The sequence below is a fragment of the Pristis pectinata genome, chromosome 3 (assembly GCF_009764475.1).
Source record: "Pristis pectinata isolate sPriPec2 chromosome 3, sPriPec2.1.pri, whole genome shotgun sequence".
NCBI lineage: Eukaryota > Metazoa > Chordata > Chondrichthyes > Rhinopristiformes > Pristidae > Pristis > Pristis pectinata.
In genome coordinates this window covers 61882045-61902509 of record NC_067407.1, presented here as the reverse complement: position 1 = coordinate 61902509, position 20465 = coordinate 61882045, and positions in this window count along the sequence as shown.

Genomic DNA, 20465 nt, shown 5'->3' with positions numbered 1-20465 from the left:
TATTTTACCTCAGAAAAAAAGAATTTTGAACTGCATAATGCTGGCATAAACAAGGTTCAGTGACTGAATTACTGGGCAGTAAAAAACAACTGGCAGGAAGCATGGTTCAGTCTGAATTACGAACATACAAAATCACTTGAGCAGGGAAGATGAGTTTATCTGTCAAGCGGCCTCCCACTCTGTGATGGTTGGGGCTTCATGTGGAAGCGTAGCCTGTGCTTGAACAAGTTAATTCCTCTGCTGCTACTGGCTCTGAGTGCGAGACCATTCGCATTGACGTAGGCAACGTAGAGAGGGAGGGGACCTGCAGGGATCTGAACCTTCCACAGCTCACTTCTTGGGGCTGAATGGGGAGCATGCTGAGGGGTTCCATCTGCAAAATGGAATCCAAAACAGAAGTGGAGGAGGAAAAGAGAGAAGAGCAGCGTTGTACCCTGCACCACTGTCAATTGCTCTGGTTCCTCGATTAGGCATCCTCATGGAGTGAGATTGCAAGCTCCAAGTGGAACTGAAGCTGTGTATCTTTCACTGCAAAGCTCTGCCCTTGATTGTGACTGACTTGTTTGAATACTAATGACCTTTAGAGTCAGGCAGGGGTGGGTTTAACCCATCTCTTCAATGGCAATGCACCAACCCATTTAGTCGGCACAGTAACAGGCCCCCTCCAGCCCACTGATTCCATGCGGACCATTGTACCCATCAGTACTCATTCCATTTACCAGCACTTGGTCCTCTTCCTTCTGTGGCTTGACAATTCAAGTGCTCGTCTAGATATTGTGGAAGTCTCTACTTCCATCACTCACTCAGGCAGTGCAGATTCCAACCAGTGATCCCCTCTAAACTAATTACACCAAACCTATGCCCTCCTGGCGTTAGATACCTCTGCCCTGAGGTCATTGTAACATTGAAACTCTTTTTATCTATGGTGTATTTTCTGTTGCAAGTCTTTGCAGATTCTCCATGCAACATCATTTGACAAAATAAATAGAGATTCAGATCCTAGATAAAGATTTATTGTCGTTTGTCAGTGTGTCTTGCCAGAAGTTGAGTGTTGATAAGCATTGTTCCTTTCGGAACTCTGCAGGCAGCTTAGATCACATTGCCTCAACTATTTGAGCAATAGTGACACGCTTGAAGTCATTGGGCCCTGGTTGGCAGTCAGGAGCTGTCACTGGGCTGCTTCTAGCCCAGTACACTAGGACTACTGGTGACTCGGACCAGTTGCGATGTCTCTACTGCTGTGCAGCCATTGGCTGTGCACTGCTGCAGCTTAATGTCACACTGGGCACCATACTGCTTACTGTGCTGGTGAGGGGGAAGGAGTACAGTGTTACTGTCTCAAATTCACAAAGATGTTTTGGGAGCTTGTGGGTTGAGATCCCATTCCGGAGACATGGGAGCAATGTTCTTGGATGGTGTTCAGGGGGTATTGTACCACTATCTTTCAGATGAGCCAATAAAACAAGGCCATTTCTGCTCTGTTGGACGTAGAAGATCCTAAGGCACTATTTCATAAAACAACAAGGTAAGTCCCACTGGTGTTCTGGTCAATATTTATTTCTCCTTCAAAACCACTGAAAAGCATTATTTGGGTTATCAGCACATCATTATTTGTGGGATCTTACTGTGCATAAATTTACCGCTGTTTTTGCTACATTACGATAGTCACTATAGTTCAAAAGTACCTCAATGGCTGTAAAACATTTTGGGACCTCCTTGGAGCAAAATTACAGTCACAATATAAATGTGAGCCTTTTTATCAGCTGCACTGATTACTGTGTTAGTTCACTTTCTTAAAAGAAGTGAACTGGGTAAATAACTGTCAAAATAACCTGCAGGAACTTTATGGGGGTAAAAAAGCAGGACTGGTTGTAGTGAGGGCTTCTGTCTGTTCCCTTGGTTGAATGTGAGATGTCCCATGGTCCTGTAATATAACATGGGTAATTGTGATGCTCTCCATGATGGCAATAAACCAGTGTTATTTAAATGGTTTTAAATCTCGACTTCGCCTCTTCCCACCTGTTGCTTCCAAGGACGTAATTCCCTTCTCTCAGTTCCTCCATCTCTGCCGCATCTGTTACCGTGATGAGGCCTTCCACTCCAGGACATCTGAGATGTCCTTTTTCAGAAAATGGGGTCCACTGCTATCAATGGAGCCCTCACCTGCATCTCTTCTATTTCCTTTACTGCACCATACCATCTCTTCTGCCCTTGCCTCATCCCCTCCCAGATATAACAGGGATAGAGTTCCCCTCGTCCTCACCGACCACCCCACGAGCCTACGCATCTAATGTATCATTCCCCGCAACTTCTGGCATCTCCAATGGGATCCAACCACCAGGCACATATTCCCCCTCCGCTCCCTTTTCCGCTTTCCGCATGGATCGCTCTCTCCACGACTCCCTTATCCACTTGTCTCTCCCCATCAAATCACCCTCCTGGCACTTATCCCCACAACCACGCTAAGCGTTACACCTGCCCCTACACCTCCGCCCTCACCACCATTCAGTGCCCTAAACAGTCCTTCCAGGTGAGGCAGTCCTTCACATGTGAATCAATACATGTGTCATTTATTGCATCCGGTGCGGCCTCCTCTACATCGGTGAGACCGGATGCAGATTGGGGGATTGCTTCATTGAGCACCTTCGCTGCTTCTGCCGGAACAGCCAGGATCTCCCGGTGGCCAGCCAACTTAATTTCAGTTCCCATCCCCACACCAACATGCCTGTCCATGCCCTCCTCTGTTGCCAAATTGAGGCTAGATGAAGATCAGAGGAACAGCACCACATATTCCGCCTTGGTAGTCTCCAACCTGACAGCGTGAACATCGATTTCTCTCATTTCCGGTAACACTCCCCTCTGTCTCTTTTCTTTTTCCTTATCTCCTCAGGCCCCCATCACTCCGTCTCTTTCCCCTCCCTCACCCTTTCGATCTACCCATCTCCCAGCAGTTCCCCTCCCCACCTCCATTCCATGGTCCACTGTCCTCTCCTATCAGATTCCATCATCTTCAACCCTTTGTAACTTCCACCTATCATCTCCCAGCTTCTTACATCATTCCCACTCTCCCCCCTCCCCCCCACTTGCCTATCACTCACCCCCTCACCTGGATCCACCTATCACCCAACAGCTCCTGCTCCACCCCTTTCCTCCACCTCTTTATACTGGCTATCACCCCTCTTTCCAGTCCTGATGAAGCATCTTGACCCGAAACACAGACTGTCCATTTCTCTCCATAGATGCTGCCTGACCTGCTGAGTTCCTCCAGCTTTTTGTGTTGCTCCAGATTTCCAGCATCTGCAGTCTCTTGTGTCTCTGTTATTTAAATGGTGATAGACTTGTGAAATGTTGGTGAACAGAGGGACTTGTGTGTCCTTGTACACCATCACTGTAAACAAACATGCAAGTGCAGCAAACAGTAAGAAGACAAAAAGTATGTTGGCCTTCATTGCAAGGTAAAGGTCACAATACTGAAGGAGTTAAAGGTGAACTCTTGTACTCACAATCATGGCCCTTGCACCTTATTGTCTGCCTGCACTGCACTTTCTCTGTAACTGTAACACTATATTCTGCATTCTGTTATTGCTTTCTCCTGTGTGGTACCGCAATGTTTTGAAATGGCCTGTATGATGGCTTGCAAAACTAAGTTTTTCACTGTATGTCAGTACATGTGACAACAATAAGCCAATACCAATAGGTTTTGGGTATAGGAGCAAAGATGCCTTGCTGTAATTATACAGGGCCTTAGTGAGACCACACCTGAACTTACCCCCCACCCCCCCATTTATTTTCCTTCATTCCTGTGGCCCCCCTCACCCCTTTTCCCTCCCCTGCCCTCATGACCTGCCCATCTATTCCCCACCTCCTTCCCTTTATTCCGTGGTCTACTATCCTCTCCTACTGGATTCCTTCTTCTTCAGCCCCTTCTCTCTTCTACCTGTCACCTCTCAGCTTCTTACATCTCCCCCTCCCCCATCCATCTACCTTCTCCTCTCACCTGGACTCGCCTATCGCCTGCCAGCCTGTGCTCCTCCCCCTTCCCGACCTTCTTAATCTGGCTTTGTCCCTCTTCCTCTCCAGTCCTGATTGAAGGGTCTTGGCCCGAAACATCGACTGTTTATTTCCCTCCATAGATGCTGCCTGACCTGCTGAGTCCCTCCAGCATTTTGTGTGTGTTCTCCAGATTCCAGCATCTGCAGAATCTCTTCTGTCCCTGAACTATTGTGTCCAGTTTTGGTCTCCTTACTTTGGAAAAGATATATTTCTGATAGACTGCAGTAAAGATTCACCTGGGTGGGTGGGAAAGCTGCATGAGGAAAGATTAGGTTTTCTGGCCAGTGTTCACAGAAGTTCAACAGACTGAGAGGAGATCTCATTGAAACAATAAGAATTTTGACACAAGAGTCTGCAGATGCTGAAATCTGGAGCAACAAACTATCTGCTGGATGAACTCAGCGTGTCGAGCAGCATCTGTGGGGGGAAAAGAATTGTCAACATTTTGGGTTGAAACCCTACATCAGTCCTGTTGCAGGGTTTCATCCTGAAACATTGAGAATTCTAACAGGGCTTGACAGACTTGATGGGGTAGGATACTTCCCCTGATTGGGGGAAATAAGGGATCTCAGTATCAGGATACTTGGTAAGACATTTGGGACTAAAATAAACAGAAATATCTTCACTCAGGGATGGTGAACTATGGAATTCTTTGTGGAAAGCTGTGGAGGCCAAGCGTATTGTGGAGGGTCGTGGCTGTCACGTGACAGCACTGCCCCCTACCTGGTCGGAAGACACACCACTGCTATTCAACGTTTGGCCCCGCCCCACCCATCAGCACACACCTAACCATTGGCCTTTGTAATCCATTAGTCCTTGCTGGCACCGGGCCGTTGGCCTTTGTAAATTACCTGGGCTGGATCCTCCAGCCCTCCAGCACTATAAAGGGCACCACATGTGCTCGGCTCTCTCTCTTTGCAACCTTCGAGGGACCACCCTGCTTCACTCCAGGCCAAGTACTGTGGAACGGCGCTGGAGAAATCATTGGTGAGGTGTGCACTGTTTAAGGGTTGGGAGCATTTTAGTTAGTGTCTCTAGTAGTATAGCGCCATGCCTGCACTGAGTCAAGGGGTGGCAGGTATCGTATTGCTTTTCCTTGATTGTCTGTCCCTAGTTTGTTGCGTGTGTGTGTATTTTACCCCCGTTGCGATTTTCCCACGCTTGCTATAAACCGTGTGTGTGTGTGCGTGTGTGTGTTATTCCCGTTTCCATTTTCCCCACTTGTCTCTGTAAATAAATCATTTATTGCTAGACTGTGTTCAGAGTCCTTGCCTTTTGAGACCCCAAATCTGTTTTACAATACCAAGTCACTGAAGGAGACAGATAGATTTCTGGACACTAAAGACGTCAAGAGATACAGGGAGAGAGCAGGAATTTGGTATTGGGATAGAGGATCAGCCAAGATCATTAGGAGATTTACCAGGATGCTGCCTGGTTTAGAGAGTATGCATTATGAGGAGAGACTAAGGGAGCTAGGGCTTTACTCTTTGGAGAGAAGAAGGATGAGAGGAGACATGATAGAGGTATACAAAATATTAAGAGGAATAGATAGAATAGACAGCCAGTGCCTCTTTCCCAGGGCACCAATGCTCAATACAAGAGGGCATGGCTTTAAAGTAATGGGGGGGGAAGTTCAAGGGAGATATCAGAGGAAGGTTTTTTTACCCAGAGAGTGGTTGGGGCATGGAATACGCTGCCTGGGGCGGTGGTGGAGGCAGGTACATTGGTCAACTTCAAGAGATTGCTAGATAAGCATATGGAAGAATTTAAAATAGAGGGATATGTGGGGGGAAGGGGTTAGATAGTCTTAGGCGAGGTTTAAAGGTCGGCACAACATTGTGGGCCGAAGGGCCTGTATTGTGCTGTACTGTTCTATAATATTGAATGGTGGAGGAAGCTTGAGGGGCCAAATGGCCTTTTATTCAATGTTTCTTTGCTTACTTCATGGTACAAAAGACTCCTCCTCAGTATCCCTCAATCAACGACTGTGGAACTGATGATCAGATATTGTCACATCCATGTTTGTGGATCTGGCAATGCAGAAAAGTGGTTGCTGCAATTTAAAGGAATTTATTGGCTCTGAAGAGCTTCAGGACATCTCAAGATTGTGAAAATGCTACATAAATGCAATTACATTTAACACCAAGTTTTATTCACTGATGTTATTATGTTAAATAAAGTTATTCTCTAATTTTATTTAACACCAGGTTTTCTTCACTAATGGGTGTGGGCAGGGTTGAAGAATAATTTCTTCCTTCTTTCCTGTGAGCTAATTCGTACACTGCTGGTCACCATGTCACAGGAAAGATGTGGAATCACGGGAGAGGGTGTAGAGGCCATTGACGAGGATGTTGCCAGGATTGGAGATTTGCAATTATGAGGAGAGATTCGATAAGCTGGGGTTGTGAGCAACAGAGGAAGGCTGAGGGTAGACTTAATGGAAATGTGTAAAAGCAATGATGAGCCTAGACAGAGTAAGTGAGCAATGCACTCTGTACTAACTCAATGTAACTGTACTGTGTAATGAATTGACCCGTACGATCGGTATGCAAGACAAGTTTTTCACTGTACCTTGGTACAAGTGACAATAATAAACCAATACCAATATCTCCCAAAGGAGAGGGGTCAAAAACGGGGCAGGGGTGGGGGGCATAGAGTTAAAGTGATTGGTGGAACGATCAGAGAGGAGATGTGGACATACAGTTTCATCCAGAGGAGGGAAGGGATCTGAAAGAACGGTGGAGGCAGAAACCCTCCTCAAATTTAAACAGTACTTAGATGTGAACTGAAAGTGGCATTAGGCCGGACAGTTGTTTCTGGACCAGCACAGACAATGATGGGTTGAATGTCATCCTTTAGTGTTGTAAATTCTTTTATAATTCTATGATTTTACATTGCAGTAATTTTGGAGAGAAAAAAAGCGATGATTCTAAATGTTTGGTTGTGGGAGGTGAGTTTCTCCGTGCTGATGTGATTTTGTCAATCATGTTGTTGGCTGAGCTCCGCAGTACCATGGAGCACCTGACGGTGGCGGTATGGGCACCAGTTGGGAGCCAGGTGCACAAAGGCCTTGGTTGTATGAGGCTGTTCGCACAATGTCATAAGCAACTGGAAACTGGGAAGGATCTCTCTTGATTAAAAATGCAATGTCATCAGGAATTTGAAATTTTGGAGTGCAAGCCGGAAGTTAAAGATGCAAACAAAAATTACTGCAGTTCTGCAGTAATGTAACAACAGCTGAAGTTATATAACAATAGTATAGGAATAATAATACACTCAAAATACCTGATTTTATTAGGCTTTGGCCATCTGGGCTATGCATTGACACTGATAAAAGATCCTGGAGTAATAACTGCTTGTTGCCTTTTGCCAAGTACCCATCCAACTTCCTTTTAAAGTTAGTTATGGATTCATCTTCCAGTTTCTTTTCTGGTGGTGTTCCAGATCTTAAAAACTCCAAGCAAACACATTTCCTTTCAGCTCCTCTCTGGATTTTCTGTCAAGAATTTTAAATCTATGGTGATTGAATCTCTCATCAGAAGAAAGACTTTTACCTTCTCTGTCAAAACCACTCATCACCTTGAGAGCCTCTCTAACGTCACCTCATAACCTCCTGTCTTAACAGTTTTAACCTTCATCCACTCCCCTCACTCCAGGGAAACCTCCTACACACCTTTTCAGAGGCATTTATATTTTCCTTGAAGTTGGTCCCCAGACTTGTCCACAATATTCCACTTGAGGGCCTGCTAGTTATTTATAAAATACTAGCACCATCTCTTTGGTTGGCAGTCTGTTCTTCTGTTTATAAACCAAAGTAACTTGGATATTGCTGCTTCATGAACTTGATGTGCCGTCTCTCAGCTCAGTGAACACCACAGTCCCTTCCTGTTCATCTACATTTGTGCTATTTGTGGAAACATTTGTTACTGCATCTGCCCATGTCAGCACCCTGTCCATGCCATTGCAAAGTTTACAATTACTTTAATCACCATCATTTAATTTGCCAGATTTAATACTTGGGGAGGAATTTGTATTGCTGCTCCTGATATCCGAGTCTGGATAGAAATTGAAAAGAGGAATGGTCCCAAACCACCATTTTAAATTAGTTTTCATCTTGAAAATACCCATTGACTATTGCCTTCTGCTTCCGGTCTCAGAGCCAGCAATATCTGCCTTCCCAGTTTCCCCAGTCTGGACTTTCCATAATCTTCCTGTTTAATAATGGTATCTTGACATTTGCCATAAACCTCCCTTCCTGTTCTATTGTTTTTGCTGTGTCATCAGGGTTCATTAGTTTTACATGCTCTTCCTGTTCCCTTGTGCCAGCTTTATAGCAAACTATCTCATCGGATTTTATCAACAGTACTCCCTTAGTCTTCCTCCTCATTGCTCTTCCACACCTGTCAGTATGCTGCTCTTTCTGCTCCCTTCCCACTTCCTCCTCTACTCTTTCCTGATGGAGAACAGTTCTATTTAAGATCATTGAGACAGCATATGTGACCCACGTCCCCCTCAGACTAGGTTGGTTTCTGCCCTCAACACCAGATTGTCTCCATCAACAACATAAGCAAAGTCCACCTAGTGGTTTATATCTTCCTGTCTCCGAAACACTTAAACCAAGACACTTGTCCCTACTTTAACCTTCACTTTTGCTGCGTCTCCACTTGTCTCAGCAATCCATTTCCATCTCCATTCACACCTCCTCAGTTCTTTGCCTGGGAAACCTAATTTGCTGCAGTTACTGTATCTTTATCTATCTTACATCTGGTAGAATGTAACCCCACCACCACCACCCCAATATATTTGCTCTGCTGCTCACAGTAAATACTTTTGATAATGTCTTTGGTTTCCTTCTCTCTCTCTCTCTCTCTCTCTCTCTCTCTCTCTCTCTCTCTCTCTCTCTCTCTCTCTCTCTCTCTCTCTCTCTCTCTCTCTCTCTCTCTCTCTCTCTCTCTCTCTCCCTCCCTCCCTCCCTCCCTCCCTCCCTCCCTCCCTCCCTCCCTCCCTCCCTCCCTCCCTCTCCCTCTCCCTCTCCCTCTCCCTCTCCCAACCCCCATCATCTCAGTTGCCTCTCTTGGTAGTACACCTGGTGGTATGTGCTTTCAGGCTTTTGTATCTTCTCCCTGATGGGAAAGGGGAGGAGGGAATGTCCTGGGTGGGTGGGGTCTTTGATCATGCTGGCTGCTTTACTGAGGCAGCGAGAAGTATAGACAGAGTCCATGGAGGGGAGGCTGGTTTCCGTGATGTGCTGAGCTGTGTCCACAACTCTCTGCAGTTTCTTGTGGTCCCGGGCAGAGCAGTTGCCATACCAAGCCATGATGCACCCGGATAGGATGCTTTCTATGGTGCATTGATAAAAGTTAGTGAGTGTCAAGGGGGACATGCCAAATTTCTTTAGCTTCCTGAGGAAGTAGAGGGGCTGGTGAGCTTTTTTGGCCATGGCATCTACGTGGTTGGACCAGGACAGGCTATCGGTGATGTTGACAGGAGCATGTGCACTGCCCTCCTTCCTGAAGTCAATGACCAGCTCTTTTGTTTTGCTGACATTGAGGGAAAGGTTGTTGTCATGATACCATGTCACTGAGCTGTCTATTTCCTTCCTGTACTCTGACTCATTGTTATTTGAGATGTGGCCCACTACGGTAGTATCATCTGCAAATTTGTAGATGGCATCAGAGCAGAATCTGACCACGCAGTCATGAGTGTACAGAGAGTAGAGTAGGGGGTTGAGGACGCAGCCTTGAGGGGCACCAGTGTTGAGAATGATTGTGTCGGAGGTGTTGCTGCCGATCCTTACTGATTGCGGTCTGTTGGTCAGGAAGTCAAGGATCTAGTTGCAAAGGGAGGTGTTGAGTCCCGGGTCTCAGAGTTTGGGATGGAAATGGGTTCTGGAGAGGGTATATTTGGAAAATTAAAAAGAATAGACAAGAGTGATAGTGTAAGGTAGTGTCATGAGTAACTGAACCAGAATCTGCCAGAAAGGGACAGAGCTTTCAAACATACAGAGATCCCTCCAATTAGAGCCAGAGCAGGAAAGATAGTGAGAAAGATAAAGCTCTTTATGTGAATGCATCCAATGTTGGTACCAAGACAGATAAAATAGTGGCACAGATGGAAATGACCATTATGGAGACCTGGTTGCAAAGTGCCTAAGGTTAGGAATTAAATGTTCCAGCATACTTAAGTTTCAGAAGAGATGGGCAAAATGAAGAGGGAGTGGGGATAGGATAAAGGCAGTAGAGATGAAGGGTCTTACATTGGAAAGTCAAAGTGCAGAATCAACTGTCTGGAGCTGGGAAACAGCAAAAAGCAGGAAACATTGGTGGGAGTTGTCTGTATTTCCTAAACAGCAGGAGTAACAAATGGCAGAGCAGAAATCAAGCAACTGGAGGCACATGTAGCAAGAATAAACAACAATTGTGCGGGACATTAAACCCCATACAGACTGGGCAAACAAATTCACACTAATAGCACAGAGGGCAGTTTTATGAAGTGCTTAAGAGTTGATTTCCTAGATCAGTGTGTGGAAGGATGAAAGAAGGAACAGGCTGTTTTAGATCTTTTATTGAGAAAGGGTTTATAATGTGGTCGTTCATGACCCTGAAGGGAACAGTGATCATAATATGATCAAATTTTAAATTAATATTGAAAGAAATTGGGGATTCACAAGGTACTCTTGTGGCCTCACAGCTTCAGAGATTCGACTTTGATCCTGACCTCTAGTGCTGTCTACGTGGAGTTTGCACATTTTCCTTGTAAACACATGGGTTTCCTCCAGATTAATTGGCTTCTGTAAATTATCAGTAATGCCAAGAGGATCAACAAAAGGGAGTTGTGGGCATGTGGGAGAGAATGTGTGTGAAGAAGGCAGACAGGATACTTACCTTTATTAGCCAGGGCATAGAACATAAGATCAGGGACCTTATGGTACAACTGTATAAAACGTTAGCTGGGACGTAACTGGAATACTCTGTGTCATTCTGGTTAGCTCACTGTAGGAAGGATATGACTGCACTGGAGAGGTTCCCATATGTCCATATCCCTCTAACCTTTACTATTCATGTACTTGTCTAAATGCCTTTTAAACATTGTAAATGTACCTGCCTCTAATACTTCCTCTGGCAGCTCGTTCCAGATACACATCACCCTCTGCATGAAAAAGATGCTCCTCAGCTCCCCTTTAAATCGTTCCCCTCTCGCTTTAAACCTCTGCCCTCTAGTTTTAGACTCCCCTATCCTGGCAAAAAGACTATGACCAGTCATCTTATCTATGCCACTCATGATCTTATAAACCTCTATAAGGTCATCCCTCAGTCTCCTACACTCCAGAGAAAAAAAGCCCCAGCCTATCAGGTCTGTCCCTCGAACTCAAGCTCTCCAGTCCCAGCAACAGCCTTGTAAATCTCTTCTGCACCCTTTCCAGTTAATGACATCCTTCCTGTAGCCAGGCAACCAGAACTGCACACAGTACTCCAAGTGTGGTCTCACCAGCATCTTGAGCAGTTGTAACATGATGTCCCAACTCTTGTCCTCAATGCCCCAAACAGATGAAGGGAATTATGGCAAATGCCTTCCTCACCTCCCTGCCTACCTTTGAAGATGGAGGCAGGAGAAATTATACAGGGGAATGAGGAAATGACAGAAAAAATTAAACAAATATTTTGCACTTGCTTTCATGAAAATTAAGACTGAAAATCTCCTGGGAATTGCACAGAACAGAAGAATGAAAGAGGGGTTAAATGAGGGTTTGTTTGAAATAAAAAAGGTCTTGAAGAAATTAATGGGACTGAGGACCTGGTGATCTGAGACTTTTGAAGGAGGTTGCAATGAAGACGGTGGATACACTGGTTATCATCTTCCAAAATTCCACCTGTTCTAGAACAGTTCTTGTAGATTGCAAGGTAGCAAATGTAACTACACTATTAAAAAAACAGAAGGGAGAGAGAAAACGGGGAACTATGAAGCAGCGAGTCTGGCATTGGTAATGGGGAAAATGCCAAAACCTATTATAACAGAAGTGGAACTTGGAAGGGCAGAGTCAACATGGATTTTGAAAAGCAAAATCTTGTTTGACAAATCTGTTAGTTTTTTTTGAGTGTGCAACTAGAATAGAAAAAGGGGGAACCAGCAGGTGGATTTGGACTTCCAGATAAAGTGCCACACAAGAGGTTATTGAACAAAATTGTAGCTCATTGATTTGGGGGAGATAATACACACTGGATTGGTGTGGATGGAGAATTGAACAAGAGTACAGAGAAAAGGAATAAATTGGTATTTTTTGTGTTTGGACCTTGTGAACAGTGTGGTGCTATGGGAATAGGTGCTGGGGCCCAGCTTTTTATTATCATGTCAGTGATTTGGACCAGGAAAGCTTAGCTGATGAGTATATTCGAGACAGAGACTGATAGAGTCCTTGATATAAAGGGAATAGGGTTAGTGCAGGAAAATGCCACTGAAGTAAAAGATATTCTTAATGAAAGTTAGAAACAGGCAAGAGGGTCTGAATGCCCTGCTCCTACTTCTACTTCTTCTGTTGTATGTTCTTACTAAGAGTGAAGATTGTATGTCTTCCAGAATATCTTGCAACAGATCAGTCTGCAAACTGGCCTACCATGTGTAAACTGAGTCAGAGTGAAAACCCTCTGCTACCTTTCGTCGGTCCAGTCGTTTTCAGCCTTCAGGTCCGTCCCCTGCTGTCTGTGGAGTAACTGATGTCCTTCTAGTTGACATGGAAGGGTTTGTGCCTCACTATTTCCTCTTGTCATTTCTGGTACTACAGTTTGTCCCAACTGTGTCTGTTTTTCTGCTGTCTTTCACAGTGTGAAACATCATGGCCTAATTTATCTCTGCTTGGAACTTAACATGATTCTAATTTACTGAAGTAAAGTTCAAGCTGTGCTTCCTCACCCCTCTCTGATCCTTTGTCCATATTTTCTACCCTACTTGGAACATTGTTCTTTTTCTTAAAGAGGAAAGTCTTTTGAATTCTTTTGCTGCCTCAGTGAACTACTCCCATCAATAAAAATCCTGATTCTCTCATTCTTCAGAAGACCGTTGCTTTAATTAAAATGGCAGTCCCTTACACCACCTCTTGCGTATATTAATGTTCTTGGATTCACCATCTCTTCTGACCTCAATCCAAAGTGTCCTCCATCGATAGAGGTGCCCTCACAGAGTGTATTTCTGACTGCTGTTTTCCTCAGTGATACTTCCCTCGTCCTTCTAAGGTTTAATTATTGTTTCTGCCTGTGGGGAGGATCTGACACTTTACTGAGCAGGATACAAGAGATGTTGTCATCTAATGACCAATTTCTCTCTCACCTTCTCTGCTGTCGATACACATTGAGCTGCACACCTCCCTAAGTTGTAAATGCGCCATGTTATGTTTCTTGCTGCTCTATTGAAAGGCAAACACATTGCACAGGATCTCAAACTGTAGATCCCAGTTTTTCTTTCAACCCCGAAAAATGCTTCGACTTTTAAAATGTAAACTCGGCCTCACCTAATCACAATCTCCTGTTCAACCTGGTGTTCCTATGAACTCTCCCTTTTCTCACCTTGATGTCTTTCTTTCTTGGTTTGTCAAGAGAAGGCGAGGTAGCAGCAAACTAGATACTGGAACTATCAACAGGTTTGTACGGTGTTACAATGTATATGGGAGCATTGTGTGGCTTTTAATTTAAAATGATATCCAGGGTAACACATGGAGACCCATACATGATATACCCTTAGTAATCAAAATAAGTGAAATAGCATTAATGAGTAGAGTCACGGAGTCATACAGCACATTAAAGACCCTTCAGCCACTGTGTCTGCATTGACTACCTATTTACGCCCATTTACACCAATCCTACGCTAATCCTATTTTATTCGCTCAATATTCCCATCAACTGCTCCCGGACTGTGCACTGACCAGCAACTCTATACTAGAGCCTGGGAGCCATAGAGAGGTACAGCACTCAAACTGACCTGTACGATTGGTTTGTAAGACAAGCTTTTCACTGTACCTCGGTACAAGTGACAATAATAAACCAATACCAATACCAGGAAGGCCCTTTGGCCCACCAAGTCCGTGCTGACCGTCAACCACCCATTTACACTAACCCTACATTAATCCCATTTCATTCTCCCGACGTTCTCATCAACTATCTTAGGATTCCACCGCTCACCTACACGCCAGGGGCAATTTACAGTGGCCAACTCACCTACCAATCCACACACCTTAAGGACGTGGGAGGGAGCAGGAAGACCCAAAGGAAACCCAGGTGGTCACAGGGAGAACGTGCAGACTCCACACAGACGGCACCAAGGGTCAGGGTTGAACCCCAACGCTGTGCCACTGTGCTGTGCATAACAATTGAGATGGAGAAATGTAGAAAGGTTTATACCAGCTACTCCCCTCAAGGTGAAAGATTTCATCTCCAGTTTGTCCCCATGTAGGAACTTACTGAAGCAGTGCTGCAGCATGAGGGTCACCATCATTTGCATCAGTTAAACTGAGAGCCCTGCAGCCTGTTCAGCTGGATATGGAAGATTCCACAACACCATTTCAGTGAAGAGTAGGGCAGTTCTCTCCTGTACACCACCAAATAGTCAATTCCCAACCAAAAGCATTAAAACAGGTGATCTGTCCATTATCCTGATGGTGGGATCTTGCCATGCACAACAAATTGGAGTCCTGACACAGGGTCTCGACCCGAAACGCCAACCATCGCTCTGCCTCCATAAGTGCTGCCTGACCTACTGAGTTCCTCCAGCAGTTTGCTTTCTGCTCCAGGTTCCAGCATCCGCAGCCTGTTGTGTCTATAACACACTGGATCTTGAATTCCCTATGTGGCAACAGCAGTCGGCTGCCTGAAAAGCACATTGGACATTCTGGGGCCATGGAAGCTGCTATACAAATACAAGTCTTTCTATCTTCCTCCTATTGTTCACAGCCTGTCTTTAATAATGCCTGCAGGGCAGAGACTACTGTGTATTGAGGCTTTACATGAATATTTTATTTATATTTATGTATTACGGTTCATTTGATCCTCTCAACTTGAGAAGCAGTGACTCATGCAAGTGTAACTAATTGTTTATTTCTGAAAGATCACTTCTGATTGTCCAGTAATACCGTTCACCCTGTATTCAACACACAGAAACTGCATTTAAAATCAAGGTGCTTATTTTAAAGTCAATCTCCATTGCCCTGAGGCCTTTAATTCATTAAGAATTCATATGAGCACATGTCAGTGTACAAGGAACAGTTCCATTTTACAGCCTCACTTCAGTTCCCTATCCGAAGTACCTGAGAAAATCTCGGCTCCCCTCAGCTCAATGTAATGCTTGGAAAGGCAGAGACTAATGTGTACTACCAACCAGCTCTGCAAAACGCTCAGAGGCATCCAGTCCACTGTGTACCACCTGTCCCTGAACTACCATCCATGATATCCATTGACGCCAGATTACAGGCTTGATATGATATCAACTGGTGTGAAATCTGTTTGCTCTCAGTTCTTGCTTTTCACTTGAGGTGGCACTAGTGTACAGGGGAGTCTACCTGTTGGAACTGGTGTCAGTGTGAAGTCATGGTGCTATTTTGTACCCAATAGCAAACACGATGATGCATTTACCAATGCTGAAGAGGTCATGGTTCAAAAAACAACTTGCTGGAGGAACTCAGCGTGTCGAGCAGCATCTATGGGGGTTGGGGGAGGAATTGTTGATGTCCCTGGCTGAGACCCTGCATCAGGACTTAGAACGGAGAGGGGAGATAGCCCATATAAAGAGGAGAGGGGATGTGGTGAGACAGGGGTCGGTAGGTGATAGGTGGATGGAGGAGGAGTGAGAATGATGGGTAGATGGAACCAGGTGGGTGGAGGGGAGGTGAAGGTGGAGACAGCTGCTGGCTCTTCTGGTGAGTCGGAAGGCTCGTAATAACTTGGCTGCTGCTGATCAAATGGAGCTCGGTTGGCTGGGATTCTTTCACTTCTGAATCGGAGCGTTAGGGTAAGGTTGCCTGGAGGACTTGGGCGAGGACTATGAAGGGATTTGGCAGAAGCTGGCAGGGCCATATCAACTTCTTGAGGTAACCAAGAAAATTAATGAAAGTAGGGTGGTAGACATTGTCTACGTGGACATTAGTAAGGCATTTGACAAGATTCCACATTGTAGGTTTGTCCAGAACGTTAAGGCACATGGGATCCAAGGCAAGCTGGCAAATTGGATCCAAAATTGATTTGGTGATGTTAGACAGAGAGTGGTGGCGGAAGGTTGCTTTTCTGATTGGAAGTCAGTGCCCCTGGTGTACCGCAGGGCTTGGTGCTGGGACCTTTTGTTTGTCATATATGTTAATAACATGGATATGAATGTAGGAGGTATGATTATTAAGTTTGCAGATGACACGAAAATTGATGGTGCTGTGGATAGTTAGGAAGGTTGTCTAAGGCTACATCAGGATATAGATTGGATGGAACTTAATCCCAACAAATGTGAGGTGATGGAAGTTGAATAGGAATATGACATATATAGTAAATAGGATGTTGCTTGGATTGGAGGACTTTAGTTATGGGAAGAGATTGGATAGGCTGGGCTTGTTTTCCTTGGAGTGAAGGAGGCTGAGAGGTGACCTGGTAGAGGTTTATAAAATTATAAGAGGCATTGACAGAGTCACTGTGGAACCAGTGCATTACATGAGCAGATTGGGCAGGTTCCATTTCCATGGAAGCCATTCAATGTCTTCGTACTCTGAGGCACCTCAGCCTTTACAATTGAAGCTCTGCTTACTGCAGCCCAGGAGCAGATTGCTGTCATGAAAGAACAGAGGGATGCCACCTGGGAGCAGATTGGCCTCCTCTGCGAGAAGATTGATGTACAGTGCTGAGAACTGACAAATGGGAGAACTCTGAAGCCGTCAGAGAACAGATGGCTGTATCATCTGATTTGTTGTTGGTGTCGGTTTGGGTCTGAAGGCTTTACCATCAGTTGTGCAGTCTGGGTAATGGCAGATGCACAGCCCAAGGGAGTTGGACTGACGTTGTGGGCAATGAGAGTGCTGCCTCCCTCCCAATGTCTGCACTTCTTCTCTCACCACCGGTTCACCAACTATTGTGCCCCACGCACCAGCCACCCTAAGCTCCAGCACATCATGGAGACATTGTGAAGGTGGCAGCTGGCTTGTCCAGGTCAGGGATTCACTGTGAGAGCCCACCACAGGCATCTGCTTCTCCCCAGCTGCTTGCTTCAAACCACTAGTTTCCCAGGGGGGAATCACGTCACGACAAGGATCACATCAAGAGCTGGTCATTGACTTCAGGAAAGGGGGCGGTGTACATGCACCTGTCTACGTCAATGGTGCTGAGGTCGAGAGGGTTGAGAGCTTCAAGTTCCTGGGAGTGAACATCACCAACAGCCTGTCCTGGTCAAATCACGTAGATGCCACGGCCAAGAAAGCTCACCAGCACCTCTACTTCCTCAGGAGGCTAAAGAAATTGGGTTTGTCCCCTTTGACTCTCACCAACTTTTACCAATGCACCAAAGAAAGCATCCTATCTGGATGTATCACAGCTTGGTAGGGCAACTGCTCCGCCCAGGACCCCAAGAAGCTGCAGAGAGTTGTGGACACAGTCCAGCGCATCACGGACACCAGCCTCCCCTCCTTGGACTCTGTCTTTACCTCTCGTTGTCTTGGTGTAGCAGCCAGCATAATCAAAGACCCCACCCACCCAGGACATTCTCTCTTCTCTCCTCTTCCATCGGGTAGAAGATACAGGAGCCTGAGGGCACGTACCACCAGACTTAAGGACAGCTTCTTCCCCACTGTGATAAGACTATTGAACGGTTCCCTTATACAATGAGATGGACTACGACCTCACGATCTACCTTGTTGTGGCCTTGCACCTTGTTGCACTGCACTTTCTCTGTAGCTGTGACACTTTACTCTGTACTGTTACTGTTTCTACCTGTACTACATCAATGCACTTTCTACTATCTCAATGTAACTGCACTGTGTAATGAATTGACCTGTACGATCAGTATGTAAGACAAGCTTTTCACTGTACCTCGGTACAAGTGACAATAATAAACCAATACCAATAATACATCACTACTGGGAACTACATCAGCAACACATGTCAAAATAAGGAAACAATGGTGGGATAGAATACTGGGCCAGGAATAAACAGGGATGGACACAATGGGGTCTAATGCCTGCCCAGGGTGAAGGGGATTGATGCAAGGCTTGGTCTGTGACACCAATATTTAAATGCCAGGAAACAAAAAAACTCACATTCGAACAGTGATATTGTGTCTTGTCTTTTTTTACATCAGGGTCTTGAGTTGTCGATATTGAATGCAGAAAGACTGTTTATCTCTCTCTCTCTTTACCTCTTTCTTCCAGTCCCTGAAAGATAAAGGGTTTAGGATCAGTTGTAAGACATCCTTCAGTGTGACCTGTACATAGCAGATATGCATTTTATACACATCCATGCAAAGGGAAACATTCAGGCTCGAGTTCCGCTCAGTATGGTCAATCTGTGTGAGACAGCTAGATAATGGAAATGCCTTGCTCAGTGCAAAAACCAGTTCCTGTCTGCACACAGGTGAGTATCCTCAGTTGACATTTGGTCTTTAAGGAGATGACAACAATCATGTGTATTCGCTCAGCAAGATGAGGCAGAACAGAACATTGGCAACAGTAGGTATTCCCACAGCGAGTGAAATCTAGCTTAAGTTGATCGAGCACCTGTCCCAGTTAAGCTCAGTCTCAGATCACAGGAGGTCACTGTCCGGTGAAGGTGTCTCATTGCTCCCTCTGTCCTCTTATGTTAGGTCAATCGATATAATTGGGGCTGGCTACAATATAAACTGTCGCTCAGTGCCCCAATGGTTATTTCTGCAGCCCTTCTGTACATCCTAGCTGTTGCTCATTCCCAACTTCACTCGCACCGGCTGTTTGTCAATGACAAATGGGGGTAGGGTAGGTGGGAATGTGGGTGAATAGGTTACAGGAAAAATCAATGGGGCAATGGGATTGTTCTGTGAGCTATCATGGATTCAAAGAACCAAGTGGCTGGCTTCTATGTTGTAAGGAAATATGGAAGTAAACGGAGCAGTGAAGGAATGTGGATAAAGTCCAGGTGTAGCTTCAGTGGAATTCAAACCTAAATTCTGCTGGACAGTTGTCATCCTATGTCAGAACAGTGAAAACATTTCATAGACCGTGAAGCTCTTTAGTATATCCTGGGTTTGCAAAAAGTGCTTTATAAATGAAAATTTGTTACTTTCAGGAGTTTGAAAACTGACTGCATGATCGGATGTTTGCAGCAATTATTTAAGGGGACATTATACACTGAGAATTGAGAAATGAGTTGTTTTAGCACATTGGCTGCCAACTCTGTTTGACTTGGAGTCCCTGGATATTTGAACACATGCCATTCAGTTGCATCTCACCACTCAGGTGATACTCAATCACATGACCTTGATCACATGACATTTCCTGCTAACTTCAAATGTTACTGCATTTATCACAGTTGTATCTCAACAGCACTAAATCCTGAGATTTAAATCTGAAATAAAATATTTGACTTGTGTTTTTTAAGAGATGAATAATATAATTTGTATCAAAGAACATAAAATGGGAAAAATGAATTACCAACTGCCATGAGATACTAAGCAAATAAAATGATTCCTTCAAAAGTCAGTGGAACAGCTATTAACCTCACATACAATTTAATGGTGTTTTTACAGGGCTGAGTGAAATCTATCTTGATCTAGTGCACTGATTCTCACACTGCTCTGCATCAAACACCATCTCAGGCACCACCCAATCGATGCCTCACATGGGACATGAACACTGCCTCTTTTTTATATTTCTCACTCTCTTCTTCTTCCCCAAGTTTTTTTTTATGTCCTTCACTTACCATATTGTCACATTCTCTCTCTCTCTCTTGTTCTAGTCTGCCTCCCCCAAGTCCAGTTCTTTTCTCCATCCCTCCTTTATCCTGTTCCCTTCTTAGAGTTCGCAAATAATCCTTGCCATCACCCTCACCATCAGATACATTCTGATTTGCAGTGAGAAACCACAGAGGTCCTGGGGGGTGATTTGTTGACAAACCAACCAGGTTGCATGTGAGATACAAGGACCTGATCTCTTCCTGGGTACCCAACTGTAGGGTGCAGGAGACCACTTCACCTGTGAATCTGAGGGGCCCTAGACAGTCCTTCCAGGTGAGGCAGCGCTTCACCTGTAAATCCAAGGGTGCTATTTATTGTATCCGGTGCTCCCGGTGCAGTCTCCTCTGCATTGGTGAAACCTGACGCAGATTGGGTGACTGTTTCGTTGAACACCTTCGCTCCGTCCGCCCCAAAAGCAAGGATCTCCTGGTGGCCGGCCACGCCAATTCCACATCCCACTCCCATACTGACATGTC